Source organism: Falco biarmicus, chromosome 12, assembly GCF_023638135.1.
Source record: "Falco biarmicus isolate bFalBia1 chromosome 12, bFalBia1.pri, whole genome shotgun sequence".
Classification (NCBI taxonomy): Eukaryota; Metazoa; Chordata; class Aves; order Falconiformes; family Falconidae; genus Falco; species Falco biarmicus.
The window spans coordinates 15,804,221-15,829,088 of NC_079299.1; positions in this window are offsets into that span (position 1 = coordinate 15,804,221).

Consider the following 24,868-nt stretch of genomic DNA (forward strand, 5'->3'; position numbering starts at 1 on the left):
CCCCGGCGCTGGGTTTATACCCACAATCCAGACCCATGCTGAGAGCCTAATCACTGGGGCCATTCTTCGGGCTGTTGTCCAATCAGTCCCTGAATAGCAAAACCCCACAATGCGGAGTATGAATTAGAGGGGGGGGAATAAACGTGGGTGCAGACTTTTTTTGCAACAATACCTAACCAGGCCTTTCAGCCAGGACAACTCATGGACAAAAGCACGGCGGAAATTGAAGTAACTTTTGGAGGCCCTCGGCAGTAAGAGCTAGCTCTACGAGGGTAGCACTGGCTTCTTTTTGTGTGGACCGGATCAATTATTCACTGGGGGGGTGAGAGGTGGAGGGAAAAGAAAAAAAAGCCTTAAAAATCAGACATTTGTATCACACTGGCCTTGGAAATCATGGCTTTTCACTGAATAAAACCAAATATTTTTGTCTCCTCCTCCTCCCCTTGGCGGATGCTGCTGTGGTTTAGGGGGTGGCTGGCGGAGTGCTTGCATTCCTCACCCTTCCCCCCCCGTACACCCGAAGAAGAGAAAAGCTTCTTGAGCTATAGAGATGTCAGGTCCGTGTTTTAAAATTTAGCTTTGTTTACCCAACAGAATGGAATTCATTACTGCGCAAAAGCGGTTCAATTTTCTGACCTTTTTTATTCAAAATGTTGGAAGTAGCAAAAAGCTCATTTGAAGGTCACAGGTTTATGTATCTATTCTCTTAAGTGTTTTAGAAATTCATATGGAGGACACTAAAGGTGGAATATGTGAAAACATACTGTTCATTGTTTACCCTAACCTTGCCACAATTATTAGATAAATGAGGGACGCAAAATGGCATTAAAAGCCATTGTTAACAGTAGAAATTTTTTTTCCCCTGAAGACTGTTCATTTTTGCCCCCGATCTGCAAAGGTCATTTTCTAATTCTTTTCACTGAGTAGTTTATATAACTTCTGCATTTCAAGTATATAAAAAGCTTTTTCAGACTTTTCATACTGCAAGTAGTAATTTGTTTCATTACCGTTTGAATTTTTATATGTAATTCCTATGGACGTTTTGATGATATTGTCAGGCTTAAAAGCTGAGAGGCTTTTCAGTGATTTCTTTTTGGTTGGGTTGTTGGGTTTTTTTAAGCCCAGATCCATTCTATCTGGATAATTTAAAATTAGTGGAATTAATCAGTCGGTGATTTAAAAGCCAAACTTTGCTGCAAATGGGACTCAGAGCAAAATTATTTTATTTTTCTACATCCGCAGCTGATTTGAAAGGCCCTTTCAGCCAGTTATCCGAAGCCAATATTTAACTGTTACTTATTCCCCTAATTTCTGTCCTTTGTCAGGGGAACTTTCCTCGCTAGATCTTGTTGCTCCGTTCCGCGCTAATTGCGGCTTACATTATATAAATGGCTTTGTAAAGAAAACTATAACCCCCAGCCTCGAAAGTTGCATGTTTCTATTTGCTCAAACTTGATGCACTTATTTTGAGAGGGTCATTTCGAGGAAAGCTGTGTAGGCACTGAGAATGTCCCGTATAATAAGCTTAAACAGAACCTTTTGTCCGGCCTAGTCTTCTCAGGCCCGAAAATTAGGCCTCCTTTTTCTGGCGGGGGGCTGAAGTGGTTCATTACCGCAGCCTCCTCCGGCAGGCCTTAGCCCAGCCATTCCCAGTACTCGAGCTCTGTAACTTCCTTAGAAAGGACGAAGGAAAACATGGCACACAAAGGTCTTGTTAGCACTTCCTATGTGAAATTAGCAGCTTTCTAAAAGGTACAACTCCAATTACCTCACATTGTGGGGACGCGCACAAACCCAACAATGAGCCCAGTCTTGCAAGTGACATGCTGTCTCTCCGGAGTTACTTCCCTAATTAGGGATGACGAAGCCCCATTCTGGCGAGTGCATCTATTTACAGTGGGCCACAATGCCTTAACTCGAGCATCCTCCTGAAAGGCCAGTGTTAAAAAACACAAGTGCTCTTTTGGCAGAGCCGTCCGTGGGGAAGCGCCGCATTCCTCGCGGCTACACCCTCCCGAAAAGGGTGGCCGCTTTCCCCGGCATTGTTCACACTTCAGGATTCATTTGGGACAATAAAGCTCCTGCCCCGTGAGCGCTGGGAATTACAGTGGACAATGGGCAGGCTTTCTTAGCGGGGTCTAATGATGGAAAAAAAGAAAAATATTTATTGCTTTTGACAGTTTCACAAGGGGCAAAAATCCTTGTCGTGGCTTTAAGTTTCCACAGCTGTTGGAGGAAGGGTGGTCATATGGACTAAAACAGTTCGGCTCCTTTGTTAAGAGGCTGAGCACAAGGGCCAAGCTGTGAAATTAAAGATTAAGTTCATTAAGGTAAGATCATTGTGCTTGCATCCTTGTTGATACAGGTGTATACAGGCAAGGCCTGGCTCACCAGACCTATTTGTTTACCTCCTGGCTTCTCGCAAGGCAAATCAGCGGACGAGGGCGAGGTGCTGGAGGCACGAGGCGCTCGCTCGGCCCAGGACGGGGCTGGCGACCCGCAGCCTTTGTGGGCAGCACCCCTGTCCCGAGGGGGAGGACGGCAGGAAATAGGGGGGGGGGGCGGCGGGGGGCACAAAACATGCCTTTGCCCAGAGGAGAAACCCGCCCCGCTTTTGGGCCGGGGTACGAGTCAGCTTCTTTCCTCACAAGTGAATTCCCTGGAGACACCGGCGGTGTTACTGCAAGGGAGGGGGAATTATTAATCCCCTGGTAGCTTATTTGGCGTAAGAGTGTTTCTGATTATTAGTTTGCTGCCGCTAAATGTTTGGATTCTTCGCTATTATGGTGTTATTTGTATTGTTAACAGTTCACAAGTTCAACAGTTTCAACTAAATTGCACTATAATATTAGGGTTCCGGTACGAAATTACTGCAGTTAATAATAAAATAAGACCTTTGTGTAGGTATATAGATAGCTTCCCAAATTCATTTAAAAAAGCTCTCTTGAATTAGCGCAAACATACTGCTGGGGGTTGTGCTGTTTTGGTTCAGCAGATCAATTATCTATTGTGCTATTTCAGTGACGAAGAAGGACGATAATTTTGAGTGATTAAAAACACTGCAATACAGTTTCCATTTTATTTCATTGAAACAAACATAGAACGGGGACTTGTGCTAAGGAGCCCGGCAGTTCACTTTGCCCAGTTTACTTTCTCTCGCCCAGCCCAGCATCCCACTGGGACCGCCGTGAGCCCATTGCACGCTGCAAGGAGCCAGCTGAGGAGCGGAATAGTTTCCAAACCTGGTGCTCAGACACTGTGCCTTGCAGGGCCTCTCCCATGAGAGAGGCCACAATTTAATTCACTGTTGTTTCCCCTGTGACGATGCTGCTCCTTGATTCAGTCTTCTCTGTGTGTCACAGTGCAAAGTGATTTGCAATAGCACACTGCGGTTAGGGGACACATCAACTTTTTTCTCCCACAGATTTTGTGCAGCTCAGTATCAACAAGTGGTCACTAACAATTTTTTAGGGATCACAAATCCCAAAATCTGTGATGTCTGCACTTGCCAGGATAGGCCTGTCCACAGAATTTAGTTTTCTGTCCCATTCTACCTTGGCAAGCCAAGAGCTTCTATACCTATTCAGGAAAAAATATATGGAAAACACCGATGACAGAAATTCCTCAAAGACTCATCTTTTCTGCAAAGCTGAAGAGATGCCTGCATTAACAGGAATAGGAAAAATACCGAGTTTATTTTCCTTCAAGGTAACAACACACTGGGACCAATCCTGCTCACATTAAAGAGCTGGTTCCATTATCTCCTGCTTTCTTTAATCTGTTTTCCCCATATAGATGCCTAAGGAAGCAAATAGTAGTTCAGGTAAATATATGCTGAGCTATAGATATGCTAAATATTAGAAACCCTGCTCTTTTACACAGACATCTGTTTGTACACAAATTCTCTCTTCTCCTGGAGAATATAAATGACACTGGTTTTAGAAAACCAAGTCATTCAAGTGGCATATAACTTCCTTATGACTTCTTTAAAATTTAGGATCTATGTTTACTCTTGTGGCATAGAGAATGAATTCTGTTTGCTAGCTCAAAAGAAAAACCTGTTACATAGCTGGAATATATATCCTATTACAGCTAACATAACATTTCATTATTTGAACCATTTGACAATTACAAAGAAAGTTGCAGGCAACTTCTTAAGTGTTCTTAGGTCTCATTTTATATTTTGGTTCTAGTGAGAGTAGTCATTAGAAGTGTGCTTTTGAATGAGGTGAAATGCTTTTACTTTATTTGTAAATCTCAGTATGTTTTTCTATAAAGTGCTGTTTATTACCAAAACAACTTACATTTTCAACTAAAAGAATAATTTTTAATGAAGCCTATGAAAAAAAAATTTATGAAAAAATTCCATTAAAAAACCTTAAAATATAAATCTTCAACCTCTTCTGTTTTAATGTTTTTTTCACAGGTTGTTGAAAAACACTTGTAAAATATAACTGAACAGTTCATGAAATAATCTGCCTACAGATCACTAAGGACAAATTAAATTGGCTTTGTTTTCCTGCATGTAGATATGGCTGAGGAAAGACAAGAGCTTCCAATATTTATTAAATAGATCACAGCCTAAAAAAATAGGTTTTGTTGAGGTGGGTAAAAGAAAGTGAAGAAAATTGACACTTCAGCTGCGTTTATCCTTCTATGCTTGCATGTGTACAGGACAGAGGCATTACAGTATTATATTTGAAAAATAGCAATTCTCAGGTTACCTGAAAGAGTTCACATTGCAGGTGTGTGTTTCTCTCTCTAACGTGTGTATGCACAACCGATTGATGAATGCCTATAATAAATATATATGGATGAATTTAACAGTGTGTGTGCATATGAATACATTTTCTGTATGGGTTTATGCGTATGCATATATATTCATTTGAATACTTGGCAAATTCATATTGCTTTATATATATTATGTGCCAAGTGGATTGCCCATTACAGTCTTCCCTGGTCTGCATAAAAATGTAACAGATCCAGTAATAATTAAAAAAAAAAAAATTACTTCGAGATAAAGGACCTTCTGTAGCTCTGTTCCCATTTTTCCTGCTTTGCCACCATGCTGCCGTAAAAATAGTATAAAATTTTTAGAAACCCTTGCCAAATCTTTTGTTTTAGGAATTATGTACTGAATTTTCACCTGTGATTAATGATTACTGTGTTCCTCTTGTTCTGTGATTGGCCACCTCTTCTTGGAGAGTAATTCTTCCCTCAGGAATATGTATCAAATTTGAACAGTACCTGTGTTTTGCTAAACAAACCACTGAATGAAATGCAGGTCACACAATAGTTTCTGCTTTTCTTATTCTGTGAAGGATAAAACTACACAGTTGCCGTTGTGTGCTAGGCACGTCTAGGGCTTATGAGAAGATTTCCATGTGAACGCAGGATGTTTTTTTCTGATTTATATGCCAGCTGGTTTTGACTAACCAATATATGGTGAATATTATTAAGAAATCTATGAGATTGCATTTCCCTGTGTCCTCTACAGTATGTCCTAAAACTGTAATCTTACTCAGCTGCTGAGTCCACCTCCTGTTCTCTGTGGATTAGTTATTTAGCTTGGGTATTAAGTATATCAGAAAAGCTTAATCTAAGAGTCATTATATGTGTTTTAATATTAAAATTTGTCATTGCCAAATCAAATTTTAATATTCTAAAATATATTCATCCCCTTTAACAGCATGATTAGCAAATGTTTTGCAGGGAAATTAGATGGACAGATTCAGTACATGTTTTTCACATAACATGTTATTCTGTCCTGTTGGAAGTAAAATGTTCAGAGCTTTTTTTATTATTGTGAAATATTTTTTTAAAGTATTAGGCTAACATTTCTGAAGACTTGCATGGGCTAGAAAGGCTGTCACTAAGCACCCATGCTTTTTTTGGCAAGAGAAATTAGCCTTCCTCAAGCTTCATAGTGTGCTGCTGGTACACAAATCAGCGAACATAGCTAGACTCCAGTTCAAGTCATTTTTCCTGCAAGTTATTTCCTGCAAAGGTAATGTTACAACTTTTTGTTATAAATGATCAGAAATTCTTGGGCATAAAAGCTTGTGGGAATCAACTGAGGGATGCAGTCAGCTTGTGCACAGGGGTACTTTGGCCATCAGGGAAGTTCTCTTGTGAAATACTCTGGGGGCTCCTGGACAAGCACAGGTAGGCATCTGAAGTCAATTCTTTTATAAAAGATACAGGAGACAGAGATTTAAATTAACCTAGCAGATTACATACCTAATCGATCACAAAAGTGCAGGGAAGTCCTTCTTTGCTCCATTTATTAGGCTTCAAAATTACTGTAATGGTCTCTTCCTGTGCAATGCACGAATTGTCAAAAATGGGAGAAGTTGCTTATTTTATTTACTATCATTTTACCCAATGACTGTTCCCTCTACCAGATCAAAAGTATTTGTTCCTCCATGGTGTGTCTGCTCTGCAGGGCTACAGATGTTAAACCAAACACTGGGTACAGCACAGAATCTGACTGAGAAGCACAATGATCTTGTCCACTTGGGACTTTGATCTCTTGGGGTAAGACTGCTTCGAGGAGCTAAGCCAACATGTTGCTCCACAGCACTGCAGTCTTCAGTGCAGATATAATCTCAGACAAAGGGCTATCATGTAGCCAGAAATAACAGAATCCTGTTTTGAAGCAGCTCTCTTCTCTCTTCTTTTGCCTGTTTTTGCTGCACTTCATGACATGTATTTAGCTTCTGTGGGTTTGGGGTCCATTCTGAGGAGGCTTGGGACTCCAGTTCTTGGAGTCAGGCAATGCAGAGCGTGGATACTGTTATTCATCAAGTGGACTATCTCACAATCTATGTCATCAAACTGTAATTGTAAATAGCCCCTGAAAATTACCAATTGAGTATACTAATTAATTCTAAGTATAGAATAAATATAACGTAATTTTCTGGAGAGTTTCAGCTCTTCCGATACACTCCTGCATCATGTTGTTTCTCCTTTGTCTTGCCTTTTTATGAAGAACTGGAATGTAGAAAATAGTAATGATGGTCAAGAGGGGCTCAAAGGCTACTTGAGTGAAGGCAGAGGCCAGGGACACTGTTTCCAAAGTAGGAAAAAAAACCTCAGGTGCTACTTAAGGTCCAGAGTAGGAGAAACAAGTCAAGGGAACTGTATGATAATAGGCAAGAGAGTGGATTCAGACAAAGTGGAAGAAAATGAAAAGGGAAATGCTGGTGAGTATGCAGAAATTTCAGAGCACTACGGACAGGGATGGTGGGTTTAAAGGGCATATGGTAAGAGACAGGGAGCCAAAGGAAAGAATGAAAATGTCTGTGATGTTGGTTGGAAGAAGAAGAAAGAAGATTGACTCAGGGGTCAATTCAGAATGTTTTTAAGAATACACTTGAGTGTAAGTATCTAAATAGCTTCACAGAAATCAAGCAGATAATGTGTAGTGAAAGCCATGTGTGTACCCATGCACCCTGCTAAACTGGAGCTTTTAATGATAGCCTTTACACAGATTTGAGTGAGGGTAGAGTTGGACAAGAAAAGGTTACAATAAGCAAGATACATGCCCAGCAAACAGAAAAAGGCTAGTGCAAACTGAATGCTGTAAGTAACATATTTCTCTTTATGTTCCAGAACTTCCTACCAACTTTTGTTCCACACCCTCTGCATTGCTTCTACATCGGGCTGACATTAGGTTAAACATTAACCTAAAACTTAAGGTCTCTTAAGTTCCAGCTCTGAGGATGTGCAATGTTGTAGCTGTAATACACAACCCCTGCACTCATCACTTGCACTGGCTCAAGTTTATTTGCAAGATTATTGAACGGGGAGAGGTCTTTGGCTCTGGTAGGTGTGGGTGCAGCATAATATCTAAGTGTGCAATCCACACACAGATCTTGGTGGAGCTGTAGTTCTAGGTCTTTTTTATTATTCCCAGTTGGAATGGCATCTGACAGACAGCAAGCAAACTCATTTTATATTCTGCGGTTTCCTTTTCACTGCACAAGATGAATACCTCTCTTCCCCCACCCTTACAGTTCTGTCCTGCTACCATCACTATATTTGCTGTGCACCAAACAGCTACTTGGTGCTTCACATGCAAAAGTGGAGTGTGTCTAAAGACAAAAGCTTGAAATCCTGACACAAACACTCGCCTCCACTCCCTTAAGTCAGTGGTGGATCTACCAATATTCTTTGCGTTAGTGAACTTAAGCACTTTAGTAAGTATTTGAGGAATCAGGACATGGGCAAAGACCTATAAGAAGTGGGAGAAATACCATAGTAAGACTTTGAGGCTGTGGGAGAAGTCATATGTTTCTGAGTACCCTTTATGACATAAAGCTTCAATTATTAATGTAAAGATAATACTCATATTTTCGAGTTTCAGACTCTGCTACTGACTTCCTATTGTCTCTGTAGCCCCTTGGTTCTCATGGTGACATCACTTTTCTTTTTCAGTGTCCCTTTCCTTCTTTATACATCAGTCTGTGCCTGTGAGAGGAGGAAATATGTTCTTTAGCGATGCTGGTGAAATGTGATGTTTGTGATGGTGTTAAAAGCTATTCCTTCTATTGTCATAGAAGGAATATTGTCATTCCTTTCTAAGAAACCCTCCTGGTTTATTAGCTCAGCAGATACTAGTAGGTGTTTGATGTAACCACAACTGTAGTTGTTGGATAACTTGTTTGTTTGTTTGTTTGTTTTAATTCCTTTAAAACTATTGCCTTTTGCTCATGAGGTGGATAGATTGGCAAAGAGGTGTTATTGCTAGGTGAAGCTTCAGTTCCCTGAGATTCCAGCAATATCCGACGCACAATAAAATCTATGGAAAATATTGATTGACTTCAATAATGCCAGGACTTTACTATCAGTATCCAATTTTTACTGTAGTTATGGTCCTCCTTACAGATGTGCTTCCTCTGTGGAAGAGGCTTTTTGAAAAAGCTTTCAGACAAGCCTTTCCATCACCAGAGCAGCCACAGATCAAAAGCTTGCACTGCTCTGAGTGCATCATAGATTTACACAGTAATATAATGAGTTCTCAATCTGGAAATTTAACTGAGAGACTCAATCAGATGGTGCTGAGCTCTGTCATTAAAGAAAATGGCAGCTCTTGCCCAGGAAGGCAATTAAATACAAAGGCCAGACCTGGTCAAAAATTGTAGAGGTTTTTTTTTTTTTTTCCTGAGTATGTCATTAATTTAAAAAAAAAAAAAAAAAAAAAAAGAGGAGGAACATTTCAGCCTGATTTAGTAAGAGCACTGAGCACTACACATTCCTTCATCCCCTGGTTTCCTGCATCCCAGCTCCCACCCAGCCAGGGCTCCCTTTTCACAGGGGCTTTTTTCCCAGGATGTTTTATACAGGGCTGATCCTTTCTATTTGACAGAGAAAGGCAACTGTAGCCATAAACAACTATTTTACATTTTGTAGCTGCTTTCTGAGCCACCTTTTCTAGGGTGGGCAAGTTACCCTCATGTTTTGCTTCCTTAGAACAAAAGAATAAGTTTCCTCTAGGCCAGGAAAAATAAAAGGCAAAAGTCAGACCTCAAACTTCCTGTGTTCCCATAGTGGATCAGTGGACTCTGCTACAGAAAGACTTTTCAGATGTTTTAGAAAGACTTGGATTTAAAAGGTAGGAAACAAAACTTTCCCCCTGCCAGAGCTGGTGTGGCATCTGCAGTCAACTGTGAAGATTGCTTTTGCATTATTGGTAAATTAGTATTAAAAGTACCCGCAAATCCAATAATCAGACTCTGTCAGCTGAGGCTCCGTATACCAAGTCTGAGTTTGGTACTGTGGCAAACAAAAAAGCCCTAGTGATATTGCTTGACTATCTGAAAGCAAAATAGCAGGACTGGGCACAAAAGTGCTAAGAGCATAAGTGAGAGCTCATTAAAATACCTCGTACCTTTGGCGCCCTTCTGATCGAGTCTTCATCACTGGGAAAACCGCCTTTCCCTGACTTTGGTTACTAGAGCTCCAAACCTCTTGTTTCAGTGTCAGAGCTAAATATTCAGAGCCTAACCCTGGTGGAATGCAAAGTGAAAATAATATTAGAGTTGTGTGGATCAAAACTCTTTCAAGACTAATACCCTTGACCCTGCTCAACAAAATCAACAAGAAAAGTCATCCTAGGGAACTGTGTACAGAAAATTATATTAAAAAAATGTTATTTAGATAGAAATATGGAATTAGGATTTTTAATCAAGCTTCCAACTGAAATTTGGCTTTATGATGCCTGGATTTAGTTGTTTTACCACAGGATCAAAGCTTGCTTCCGTTTGTGCGATACATACATGGTAGAGGAAAGGATGAAGTGTAACATTGCAGAGGTCACCATAAATCTTAGTAAAGCTTAGTAAATCTTAGCTGTTAACATTTAATATTCCACAAAAATTAAGCAAATAATGTATTATTTATGCATATATTTCTACTTGGGTGCAACACATTGCTCTCTTCTTCAAATTGCCAGCGTGATTTTTTTGTTATTGACGCTTGGCACTTTCCCTCTACTTTTGTACCTGCTCATACTACACTGGTTGTCAGCATTTGCAGTGTTTGACATTGCTGCTGCTATTGTAAATTGAAAGATGGAACCATGGGTCAGATTGCTTTTATCTGCTATCCAGTTTTGATCTTTTCATCTGCTCTTTGCCAAGTAATGTCAGCCATGATTATTTCTAACTTGCCAAAATTCTGAACAGCTTTTAAACAGGTGACATTTCCCTGTAAAAAGCCTCTACCACAAGCATGTTTCTTTTTCCAGCCCCGAATGTCACCTTTTCTCCCATAATTACAGTGGTCTAAGTGACACATTTCTGGACTACTGACAGTTTTAAAGATTTTCTGTTTGTGGGTATTGCAATTACTGTGCATTACCTTCTCCCTTCTGAGAGGAGTGAAATTATTTCCATAGACGTTGCTGCCTTCACAGTTTTGCCTTTGATTTTGCACAGTTGGCTCTAGACTAGATCTAGATTTGGAAGTAGCTGGGAATAACTTGGTGTCAGGCAAATAAATAACTTCAGATTTAGCTACTGCCATCACTTAGATGAAATCTTTCCTAAACCTTTTCCTTCTTTCCTTCTTGCAAAAGGTTGTATCCTGGGTAGAGTTTGTGAGCCAATATATTTGTGTCTAGGGTCACTTATGGATGTTAATGACAGCTCTCATTACAGTTATTCTCTTACATGGGTACATCTCTTGCAAGTGTCTGACCTGTGCAAGTGCAACCTTGTGTGATGATGCTGCATGTAGTCCACAGGCTGATGATGATATGTGGGGTCCATATATTTCTGCCAGCATTCCACCTCTTCATGTAGAGAAAAAGTAGGTTGAAAATTAAGTCAGTAAGCTGACAGGGCAAGTCTAAGTTCATCATTTACTTGGTCTGTCTTCTGGCCTTCTGTTCAACACCACAAATAAAACATAGTGGTCAACAAATATTACTGACCTAGACATTATGCAATTTAAGTGACATGTACTGTAAAAAAAAAAAACTAATAGCTCCTTGTCCCTTCTTCCCTTTTGTTTCAAAATAAACCCCAGAAACACAAACCAGAGATCTATTTGTGGACTCATCATCTTTTATTCTGTGTGTCACATCAAACCCTTTCAGGGCAGACTGACCCAAGTCTTCTACAAACTCTATAAGGGGGATTTTCACAACTGTATTGGAACACCAGCTATGAATTTTAGTATTTCAGCTTTGAACAACAAGCTACATAAATCTGCTCATCTGCACTGCAGATCTCTGGAACTAAAAGAAGAACTATACTATGAATTTAAAAAAAAAATCAACTCCTTTATTGATGACATTTGGACAATTGTTTTTTTAATTTATGCACATTCACACAATTACATCAAAAAATTACCTACATAAATTAGGAGCCTGAAACAGGAATTTAAAGAAAGGAAAGAACAAGAGCAACAATAGACTTCACAGTCAGTCTCCTTTAAGTCCTTAGTATAGTCACGAAGTTAAGATACAAAAGCATTTGCAACAACAACATAGTGGGCAGAGAGTATAAAAGAGAGGCCATGCAGCCATTAAGGCAATTAAGAAAGATTAAGATTGCTTGTGGTGGAAAGACCCATTAATCAATAGGCCAGAAATCACAGCATGTTGTAGAAAATACTTCACACACTCAAAAAAAAGAGAATGAACAGGCTAAATATATCCCATACCAAAGGTTACAGGGTTCTCGTTAATGAGAAATCATATTAATCCCTCAGATATTGTTGGCTCCATAGTTAGGTTTTCCATTTGCACACATAGGAACAGTGCCGGTGAAATACATCCTCACTGATGCGGAACCACTGTTGAAAAAATAACTGTCCACAGTTGGCACTACAGGTAGATCCAGGAATATTTGTGGAGGGAAAGCAGAGCTGACTCAAGAGGATACAGCTGGACACTGCTCAGCATTCTGCAGGATGGGGACAGTTATTACTGTTATAAATTGCTAGCAACAATGACACACAAGCCCCCATTCACAAATCTAAATCTGCTGTACAAAGATGACATGATGCCTTGTCAGAAGGATGGGTAATTGAAAATCCTTGCATTTGCAAAATGCCTGGGGGCATCCGATGCAAGTCTTCATATGGTAATTAGGAGAGGAAACAAAGTGGGAGGGCTATTGCACGTGTTAAAACTTGCACCTGAAATAATTGAAAATTGGCTTAGACAGGCATGTAACCAGGCTGAAACGAGCTGTAGGGCACTCAGCTCCATCTTCAGCAGCAAGGTCACCGCCCAGTTCCAAGCCTATGCCTGTTGTTGGAAGGAGCAACTACAGGTGGGCAGAAACTAATTTGCTAACTGGTTTTGCAGAAACAGCTACAGCTGGTTGAGGGTTTGGGGTTTTTTTAAGCAAACCGAAGAACAAAGATGGGGACAGGTACTTCTTTTCAGGAAAAGGTTAGTTTCAGTAACTTTTGGACCTGAAACTAGCTTCTAGGCTGTTTCTTGGGAATTTTCTGCTTCTTGACTTAGAATGAGTATTTATTCACAGATTTGAGTCAATAGGGAAAAATAATTTTAAATTATTAAAACTACTGAAATTAAATATTTCAATCATAAAACCATGCTGTTTTGGTTTACTGGTTTGTGGGCATTCTTGAGATGTGTTGTTTCAGGGTAAGATTTATTTCTTCCTTTTAAGTTTTCTAATTGCCATTCAGGTGAGGGAAATGCTTTTTTACAAAGCTGAACATGATTCTGGAATAAATAGAAACAATGGATGAGGTACCTGAAGTGGTCTTTTGCATTCATGAGTTAAAAACATCACTTTGAGGGGGCTTTTTAAATGTAAACAGGATACATTTCTTTGGTTAACTTTACTAGAAAAGATTGTCAGAGGCGTTGTAAGAGCCAGGATGATTTAAGAAAAGAAGGTGGTGTCATGCTTTCCTCATAGTAGTTTTGCTATTGAGCGTATAATGATAAATATGGGATAAAAACCTATTCTGCTGCAGGTATTCTAGGCAATATTAGACAGCTGTTCTCCCTGATTCCAGAGAAGTCAAGTATTTGCAGTGTCTCCTTAATTTCAGGCAAAGCTACAGGCATCTGAACTTTCTTGACCTCTATATACTTCATTTCTTTGTTTTAGTACGGAACAACTCACATAATTCCCAGAAAAGCAAGAAGACTTAAATAACAAATCTCCCTGAAGCAGTTAATTTTTAGGATCCCGCATCACTGTGAAACAACAGGATCTGATATAGGGCACCTCTGCTCTAGCTTCTGCTGGCAAATAATTTCTTTACACAGGTTCTTCACAGTTAACAAAATGCAGCATAGTAGCTTTTTGGCAGAACAAGCAAGCCTGAACAGTTGGCTGTCTCGTTGACTGCAGAGAGCGATAGCCTTTTCCTATACAGCAGTTGCATTGTGCTTTTGAAGATCTCGGAGTCTATTTTGCTATGAAGTACATGTTACTGTTTTGGGAGGCAAAGGCACTTGTTAGAGGTCTGTTGCCTCAATGATAGAAAAGCCTGGGGTTTTCAGGTTTCTTGATCTTGGTGCAATTTCTGTTTGAGTAAACAAATATTTTGTTCTTGATGTGTGGGTCTTCAACTGTCACAGTAGTGTCTGAGTATATTAGACAGGTTTTAGCTGCTGTGTATGTTGTCTGCATTTCCTGTTCTACATACAATCACCTCACTCTTTTCCTATTGCAGCTTCTCAATTTTACTACGTAAACACATCTTCTATCATATTGTTTATCCATGCATGGAGCAAGAAAATAATCTGACTGCACCATTCTGGACCTCTTGACATTTAGAGGGAGTTGGGATTTAGGCAGACCATAGAAGGAATTGCACTATTCAAGATGCGAAGTGATTAAGACGTGAACAAGGATTTCAGCAGAAGCAAGGTCAAGGTAAAGATGAACTCAAGCAGAATTTCAGAGATGGGAATAAGGAGAGTGGGAAAGGTAGTTTGGTGCTATGAAAAAGCAGTTCATTGTTTTCAGTTTTGCACTGCTGGGATAGAAATATAAAGGCCTTTTATATCCAGTTGGACTCGATGATCTTAAAGGTCTTTTCCAACCTAAACAATTCTATGATTCTATGATCCTTTAATTATGCCATACTAGTCAGAGCACGGAGATGCTAAACACTTAGTGACACATTGCTGTAGTTTCCTTTGCCTCCCTTTAATTTCTCTACTTCTCCTTCCTCCCAATGCTTTTTCCCTATATTCTTTTGCTAGATGCTTGCCTTGAATATTTTATATATACAAATCTATTTGTCAAAACTGGTTTTTACAATTTTAATTTACTTTTGCTTTCAGGAATTCAAGAACTCTTTCTGGTGTTGAAGAAGTTACCATAGCTCTTGTTCCCAATGTGTGATGCTAGGAAGAAACACTTCCATGGAAATAATGTGCAGTTTCCAGGTCAGATTTGTTTTTCCTGTCCCCATTAACTGTACTCCCATAGTGGGTCTTTCATATACTGAATAGCTTGTAGGTATTAGGTCTGCTGGCAGAAAAACTCTGGTCCCAGATACTGGGATAATCCCAGGCCCTCCAGTGAATGCATGCTATGTGGAGGAAACTAGGAAGAGAAATGTCAAGGAGGGAAGGGTAAAGTGCCATCTTTCAAAGGGGACATCAAGGCCTTTCATAGTTTGACAGTGCCAGCTTTACTAAGATTTTGGGGGGGCGGGGCAGGAGCTAAAAATCTGTGCAATGCTTTTTGATGCTTATATATTAATTTCAATGTGCCCATGTAGATATTGGCCAAACTATTTGGCTCTTCATACTAGAGAAACATAAACAGCTATATAATAAAATAGATAGCCCAGCACTGACATTTGCCAAATATTTTCATTCCATCTGCTTCATCACAAGGTTCTACTTTTCCCGGTTCCCTCCTCCCACTTTCGATGGCACAGTTTCTTCCACCAAGTATTTCTGCATAACACTTTCTTATCTAGAGGTGAGCTATGCTTCTGATAATGGAATAGATTAAAATAAACCAACATTTTGCTTGATAAGTATGCGTCATTCTATCCTTCTGTCTGTTCTTGGTATTGTATTACTAAAGTAAATGTGATTAGTGAAAATCAAAATGCTTTATGAAATCATGTCAATTCCCTGAAGAAAGTTTTTGGTTAAAATGTCCTGGCACTGTCATAACATCTTGTTTTGATATCTTTGAGAATACAGTCATTTCATTTTCCTCTTTCCAAACTTTTTTCTTTTAAATGTCTTTACACATTCTTAGGTGCTGTAGCATGATGTAAAAATTAGAAGTTAATGTTTAGTGAAACACCTGAACTAACTGAAAGTAAAACTTTATTTTTAGTGCCCCAAATCTTCAGCTTGTTTGGGCATTTTGCTCTTGGCTGGAGTTTTAAAACCCCTCATAAGGTGAGACCTCTAAAACCTCTGCAAAATGGAATTTTCCTTTTCTTTGTTGCTTTTATTGTTCATGGGCATCTGCTTCAAAAGGGAAGAATTTTTGAGACCAAGTTCCTGATCTCATATCCTCCTTCAGGTTAAGCACTCTCACTGATTACCACTGCTCCATTTAAACAGGAGGGAGGCAACCTCTTCACAAGCCGAATGCCATTTAGGGCTCTTAGGGTGGATACAGTCACTCTATTGATGAGAGGCAGCGTGGCCAGCACCAAGCTACCCTTTCACATGTTATCGAGCATGTGCTATCCTGAGTCTTGTTAACAGGGGAAGAAAGGTACCTCCCAGTCAGCTCCCTCCCCCACTGATAAATCACCAGCACAGCTCTAACAACCTAAGATGCCACCAGGAAACCCGGTTGGTGGCCAGCATAGATCCCAGTCAGACAAACTGTTTTGCAAACCTGTTACACTGCAACAATTTGAGTTTCTGACGCTACTTTAAATTAGAGATGATGAAGGCATACACAATGGTAATGAAGTTTGTGCTTGAGAGAAGAGCTTGCACCACAGAGCTAAGAAGAGGAACTTGTATTTTAAGATTAAGAACAGTTACAAAGATGTTGTTCCGCTTTCTTTTGCTCCCTCCCAGTTTTCCACTAGCTTAACACCTAACTGCGCAGCCAGGCTGCCAACACAAATAACAAAGGGCTCATCACTTCTGACAGAGCAAGTCAGCCTATACTACTCATTCTCTTCCTTAACATCTAACTCTTTCTCGCTTACATGGAAGTTCAGCCAGCGAGCTGTTATGCCTCTACAGCCCTCCTCTGGGTGCCATGTAAAATAATCTACTTTTACAATCAGGATGGAAATAGAGCTGGATGTGAGAAGTGCTTCAAAAACTTGTGAATTCCCCTGTTACCCATTAGATAGCAAACATGGGGCAGGTGCTTTTATAAAGTCTGTAAGAATTCCTGTGAAAAAAACAAGCTGTTGCTCCAAATATTACCTTGTTGGCATTCACCAGGAATATCTGTTGAATGGGCTTGTTCATTTTCATTATGTTTTTTCCAAGAAATAGACAGATTATTTTACTATTGCAATCGTATCCATCTCTAATGTAAATGCCATCTCCTCCTTCCAGACATTTAACCCATTAGTAGGCTTTACCTGCTGACTTGCTCAATAACAGCAGCCAACATTTGGTATCACTCTGTCTTCTCTGCCATATAAAAAGGTCATTCCCATTCTGATTATTTTTGCTAGTTTAAAGTGCTAGAAAATATTGATAATTCTCTTTGGGGGGTTGTTCAATAGGATGACCTTAACAAGAGTAAGGTAGCTAGATATGGGGCTTTTTTAACATTGTATTTCTTCCAAAACCATAAAAAATATCTCTTGCAAATAGTGCAATTTTTTCGAATTTTTTCTATGGGTTTTCCAAAAATCAGTTAAATTCATTTACATAAACTTTACATGTTGTATTAAGCCTCTCATGGAAGAGGTGACAGATGTAAAGGACTTTCAAAAACTTAAGCACTCTCTACCACCACCTCACGCATTTACATCTCCAGTTCAGAAGGTGCTCTAGGTAAATGTGAACAGAAGAGCAGTCCTACTGATGTGCTTGAAGTTAGACACATCTTGAAACAGAGCACATCAGTTTCATTCATGTTTGAATTTTCCGTGAAGCTTTTCTCTCAAATGTATTGTAGTAAATTTCTGGGTTTCTAATAATTAAAGTATGAATAAATAATTATGCAAATATAGTTCCATAAATAGACTGTATTGATGTAAGCAGGCTTTATGAAAGTTAAGATACATGGGAAATGAAAACAAACCTAAAAGACAGTTTGCTCTCAGTTATACAAAGAAAAATGTCTAGTTGTTCATTGACCAATATTTTTATAGCAAATGAGGCATAAAGAAATTGTGCAGGAGAACAGGTCGGGGGGGGGGGGGGGAGTCAAAAGAATCCCTCACTAGATGTGACACTGTGAAATACTGTAGCTTTTTGAGCTCCACATGTATATTTATCTACTACTGTTTGTATAACTTAAAACATGAAAGAACAAAAGGTTGGTATGCACAGCAGAGGTAGCTTTTCTGAGATGTTTCACCTTTTGATGCACAGGCAATCTAAATATTAATATTCATCATGTTCTAATTTCCTTATTCTTATGCCAAGCTCAGAAACAGTTAGAATTAAGACTCTTCTGTTTTGCTGCTATTATGTATGGGTTTTTCTGATTTCACTTCAGCTTGTACAGTTCCACCTAAATAAGCAACTGTGCGTGATTGCTTTCCAGGTTCAAACTGTGATGTGTGGAGGAAATAAAATTCCCAACCCATTTCTGGTAAAAGACAGTGTCTGCATGTCCATTTTAACATAGGATTAAAATCTTATGACCCAAAAATCCCAGTCTTGCAATCAGATCTCTGTAGTTCCTGTTGCCCTTTTTCTGTATCTTTTTAAAACCTTCTGTAAGGCATCCTGACCCCTTGATGCAAGATATTATTGTCTTCAACATATCTGTTTTTATTGACAGTGTTTACGTAGATCCTTTTTTTTTTCCTTTTTTTTTGCTTTTATTTTTTTTAACTGTTTGTTATCTTGGCTTCCAGAAATACATAAATTCTTATCTTTCCATGTAGAACGTGGAACAGAATTTGTTCTAGACAGTGAGAAACTCAAACTTGATAATCACTGAGAGATTCAAAGTATTTCCATAACTCATTATGCTTCTCCAAAGGATTTCACTGATGTAGTGGGCTGAAGCTCCATCTGGACAGACAGCATTAAAATCGTGTCCTTGTAAAATGACATGATTCAAAGAAATATTATAAACCAGCAATATCACTGTAAGAATTGGAACAAAATTGCCAGTGTCTGGATGAGCCCAGTTTGGTTCTAAAGACCTTAGAAATCATGTATTCTGGTGAAGGTTGCAAGGCCACAAACAGAACTATCCTGCCTAAAATAAATCTCTTGAGACTTCAGACTCGGGAATTCTTGCTATTGAATACTTTTTTGGGAAGGATGGTGCAGAGGACTGTTTCAAATGCCTTCATAATGGTGTATTTTACTGGAATCTGTAGCACAGGTTGGCTAACATGTTTTTTCAGGATCAAAAAAAAAGAATCCCTATCCATGTAGATTTTAAAAAATCCTGTGAAGTTCTTAGTGACAACAAAATGAATCTTCTATGTCTGGTGCCAGCTCATATACTGGTGCTCATGGTTTTGTTTTTTTCTTTTGTAATTAATTTTCCAAAACCAAAACAATAAAGAGAAAAGGAATTTTGCTGCTGAATTCAAGCACAACCGGGTGTTATCCAGAGGCTAAATTCTTTTCCTGCTTAACATAAGAACATAATAAGAACATAAGAGGCATACTGGTTCAGAACAAAGGTCAGTGTAGCCCAATATCCTGGCTCCAACAATAGCCATAAGTGGGTATGCAGGGAAGAGTAGAGAACTGGCCTCACATATCTGGTGCCTCCTCCAACGTATTCTCCTGGCTCTCAGTTACTGGCAGCTGAAGAATTTCCTGAAATGGGTGTAGTTCTGAAGTACTTAAACCCCCACACACATTTCTGTTCTGTGGGGTTGCCCAGTCTTCCCTTGAGGCTATGTAAATTTACAGTATCTACTAACTGATGCTGCATGGGAGTTGGGCACCTGGATTTTGTAGCAAAAAGTGACTAATGTTATTAGAGACTCAAGGGTAATACTTCCTCTGTGTCTTCATTAATACAGTAGATCTAGAATGAATCTGGTGATTTCCAGGTATATGATGAGAAGTGAGGATATGTTCAAAATATTGGCATGTTTTCTTTAAAATATCTGTGCAGGTACTGTGATCTGAGACAAAATAAGAGAGGAGGTTTTGGCGGGGTAGGTCACTAATAAACTGTTGATAAAAGAGTAGCCTGTGGGCTGAGTGAGGAGATACTCAAACTGTTCAGGCAGGGCGCTAGAGGCAAAGAAACAGGTGATTACCTTTGAATTATGCAGTTCTGAATAAGAGGAGAATAACTGACAGAAGCCCATGGACATTTTTCAACCTTGCCAAGGAGCAGACAGACATGAAATGATATACCTGTTCCGTGGCAATTTCAGTTAGATTGCTTTCAGACTGGGTTACAATAGATTCTTGCATTTTTCTTCCTTGATTTTTTTCAAACATTTCCTTTTCCTTTTTGTTTTAGTGAAATTTATCCATTGTTTATAATGATACAGATTAACTCTCTGAGACTATGCCACTCATTTACATTTTCCCTTATATGGCAAATATGCAAAATTAACCAAATGCAAATATATATACAACAAAACTTCCTGACTCTAAGTGCTTGCAAACAAAGGCACTTGAATATTCTGATGACAGGGCTTGTGTGAGGACCTGCATGGCTAGACAGAGAAAATCTTTTATTTTCTGTGCCTACTGTAACCAGTTATATCTCCTGCTGTTCTGAATCACTAGGTTCAAATCATTGGCTTCCAAGAATCCTGTAGTTGGAAATGTTGAAGACAGAAAAACTCTAATGGGTCATTTTGGACAGCCTCCTGCCAGGACATGATTATTCCCTCCAGAGCTATGTTAGTGCTTGATGAACAGCAACACTAGCCACAAATGAGGCAATGTTGTCCACAAACAGACAAGCAGAAAGAAGATACTGGTGAATGTGGTCAACAGATACCTTCCTCTGTAGCCTGTGCTTTTGTCCTGTGTCTCTTTAATTTTATTTCTTGCATTGGAAAGATAGGAAAAGGAAGGCTTTTTTGAAAAGCTCCAGAAGAAACCAAACTGCTGAATTTATGAATTTGTGTTGGGTTTATTGTGTTTGAGTAGTGAGGAGTACTCCAAGGTAACCACAATCAAATGTTTCTCAGACATCTGCATGTTTTCTCTAACATGTTGTGAGGGTTTTTTCTATGAGCATATGCATGGATTTTGTAGGGTGGGAGATATTCTGTTACCTATCAGTAGGTTTGGTGTGTCCCTCAAACTGCCTCATTCGATCAATACATTGCTCCTGGTGCCTAATAACTTATGAATCCTCACTGGCATCATCTGATCGCGCAGCTGGCTATTTTTCCAATGAAAAGTTTTAGTAAGATTGTTTCAGTCAGGGTGAGGTTTATAATCTTAATTTCTGGGGGCAGTAGAGTCATTTTTTGAAGTGATGGTAAATGTCTTTAGCTCCTGAACAAAGTGCCAAATGTACTGGAGAAATTTTTAGACCAATCTGTAAGGGGGTGCTGGACCCCCTCCATAGTTGGTAAAGTCTTCTAATGGGATGAGACCCACATGAGGGAAGGGGATTGTCAGTGCTAGTCTTTAGTGTTCACTTTTAATGAAATTTTCCAAGCTTTTAGTATCGACATTCTCGATCTGCAAGTCCTTTTGAGTCCTTAATGGTTTCTGCCTATGCCCACGGCAGTAGCTATGAATGTTTTTATCTAATCTGCTTGGTGATGAAGCTGTATTCAATTTCATCTTGTGATTAGATCTCTGCAATGCACCTACATCCAGTTACACCATGAGACCAGAGCCAAACTTCGGCTGTGGTTTATTTGTGAAAGGGTGTTTTATGAGTAGCCTGCAATTTCTCCACTTTATTACTTGAAAAGAATTTTTTTTACTGTGGTTTTCCCCTTAAATAGTTATGATCCTTGCTATAGAAACCATCTCCCTTTTTATGTGATTCTGTGTCAGTGAAGATGAGCTGATGTGCCTTGAGGGATCAGGAATGTGTCAACCTTGACCCGAATAGGTGGCTCCTTGGCCAGCGGAGCTATGCATCTTATGGTCTCTCCAGAGCTGTAGCCTCTCAGGTGACACTGTAAAGTTCAGGTTTAGCCAAGCTTTCAAAAGAGGGGGGGAGATGCCAACAGGGTATGATGACAACAAGGCATTTTTATGTTTTGAACTGTGAGGATCTGAGAGTATCTTTGCTCTGATGACAGTGATGACGGAGTGTGAGTCTAGATAGGTGTATTTTTATATTCTGAAATAGTAAGCGAGAGAAATTCTCTGTCCAATCACAAATCCTTCTCAAAATCAGATTCCTCCATTCTACCCATGTTACACTTAATGTGCTTGAGGTTATACTTTCATGTATGTAAATAAGTTACTCTTAGAGAAAATCAAAATGTGTGTGTGAAAGAGTGTTTTCTGTTGCTAGCTAGCAAGGTTTTGTAGTTCTCCAGTTCCAGTTTCCTATATATATATATATATATTGTAGTAGGCAATATTTGAGACTGAGTGTTCTATTTTCTACTTATTTTCCGTGTTCCTTTTGCTGCTTCCCTGGCAAAGTTTGACAGAGTTATGTGGTGTATATCACCTAGTGGCTCATGGCCAAGGAAAAGTTTCTCAAAAAAAACCCTTCTTCTGTGGCAGCCTCAGAAGGAATCAGATTTTCTTCAGTTGGTTAAAGAGCTACATGTCTCACATGAAAAATATCAGCCTTTTAGTTCAGGAAAACATCTAATTTCAGGATGTTCTGCTTCCCCCTCCTGAACTGAACTTAGATATGAATGTGACTTACTTGGTGCCCTGAAATGAAATGCTTTCTCCTTGGTTGGAGCCCAGGTGGGGTGGCATAAGAGGATGGATGGGGCAAACGTTTAATGTGTTGGTGACTCGGGAAGAGTGCAGAGGGGACAGCCTGGAAAATTTTATCAAAGCTCCAAGAGAACTTAAGAAGCCTATCTGGAGCCTGCTGCTGTTGGTGGCAGAAGTCCCCGCTCCTTCAGCAGGAGCAGGCTCAGGCTCGGTGTTTGTAATGTAGGCTTATTATCCCCATTTTTTTTACAAAAGATGATTACTGTAATATTTTACATGACTTTTCTCTGAACTATTCTTCTTATTTGTTGAGAATTGCCCATTTTTCTCCTTGATGGATTTACACAAAGTACCTTTTCTTTTACTTGTCTTTTTAGGTAGGATTTTCTGTCAGCATGTTTTATTTGGGAAATAGCATGCAACACTGATGGATCTTCCCCTTTCCTTTCTTTTTCTGATGGAAAACACCTGCAGCATAGAACAGCTTGGAAAAGTCAATTAAGAGCCTGTGTGCTGTGATGTGCTGCAGTAGTAAATATATTCTAGCGTACACTGAACAGCATAAATATGTAAATATTTTACAACATGTACAACATGTGCACTTACATATCCTACCTTTTTTTTTTTTTTTCCTTGCAGAGCATACACTTAAAAGACACACATCAAGTTACATATGTATGGTATAGTGGCAGCAGAGTCTACTCTGTTAATAATAATACTGAATATGTAAATCCCCCCACTTTTTATAACCAGTGCTTTAGGTTGCATTTACTGTAAACAAAGATGTATTTTTGGGGGCAGTTGGTTTGAGTTTATTGTTTATGTAAATCTCTCAGAATGTGACATAGCCAGATAGCTTCCTATGTTGTGCTGATCCACATTTTAGGCCAGCAGCCAAAGTATTTTATCTTTTACTTCATTATAGTGATCTTCCAATTAGCTGTGGTCTGTAATACCCTGATTTTGGTGGCAGTGGTTTGGGGAGGATTGTTTGATAGTTCTGCTCGAGAGGCAAAATGAGGGGCCTTATTATAGAAAGTGCAGAGGTTGTGCAGTAGCTGAGTTCTGTTGCAAAGTTTGCCGATAAGGGAAAACTGGCCCTTGAGCATCCATTCTATTCTGTATATTAACACTTCTAATCTGCACTGCTGATAAAACTGCAAGCCATTTGCCTTTGGAGGAATTAGTTCTGCCTCACTTGTGTAACCAGGCGATGGTGATTAACCTTTAAACTGTCCAATATTCTCAGCAGACTCCTGCTCCAGATTAGAAACTATTTAGTTATGACCAACTAAATTAACAACATTCCCTCCTCTGAAGAATAAGATTTGGAAGGTATGCATTTTAAGGTGGAATGTGGATAATGTCCTTATTTATTCACCACTTTTGCTACATAAAATGTATTTGTTGTTTAAGAAGAAAAAGAGAGGAGAGAGGGAGATTGATTTCAGGTTGAAACAATCTACAATTAGTTATGTACAGGAGGCTATTTGGTTGAATGTGGCTTGGGGTGCTGCTTTAGATGACTAAGACCTGTTTCTGACTTTTCGTTCTTAAATAAAACTTACAATGCAAGGGATAAAATGGGCAGGATGGTGCTCTGGTATGGGTAGCAGTTTAGGAAAAAATTTCCTTTCTTTAAAAGGAAAGGCAATTATCTCCGTTCTTCAGGAGAGTAATTTTTGGAAGTTTACTAACCTTGCTGTCACAATCGGGCAAAACAAAAGGTTTTGTACATGGTGGTTACAGATCGACATATCCAGTGGACTTTAGCTGCTGTGATAACCTAGCACTGTACCATTGTATCTACATATTTTAAATGTGTAATTTATCAATTGAAACATACCCTTCAATACATGTGCCATAAAAGAAAAGAGCGAGGGCAATTATGTAATAGTATAGTGTTTGTCTGACATGCCTTAAATCCCCATATTGTCATTCCTCACTGAATAACAAATACAAAATCCCTGTTAGCAATGTTTTCCGTTTTACCAGTTTTATATTAGCTGCCTCCTTAAAAATTGCTAATCTAGATACTACATTAGTAGGATGTCAGTCAAACTGCAATCCACAGTGAAGCCTTCTTCATATACCAATTTAAATCATTCATGGTCCTTTCTTTGGCATTATTCAAAAGATCATAATAATTTTCTTGTGCCCACAGCACAAAAAAATCAATTATTTCCCCACAAAGACTTGAAAGTACTTAGCGAGTGCTGTAAGAAAAGCTGAGGGTTATATCAAATTGAAATTGCACTCATTACACACAACACAATTAGTTGCCACTAGTCTGGCCGGTGCTTTAATTCTGAATGGCATATCTTTATTATTACAGAAACAAGCATGCAAATGGCATTGTTCAGGATTTGCAGAAATCAATAGGATATAGTGCTGTGTGTTTGGTGGCCACTGTCACTCAGTCTGCTGTGGATTTGA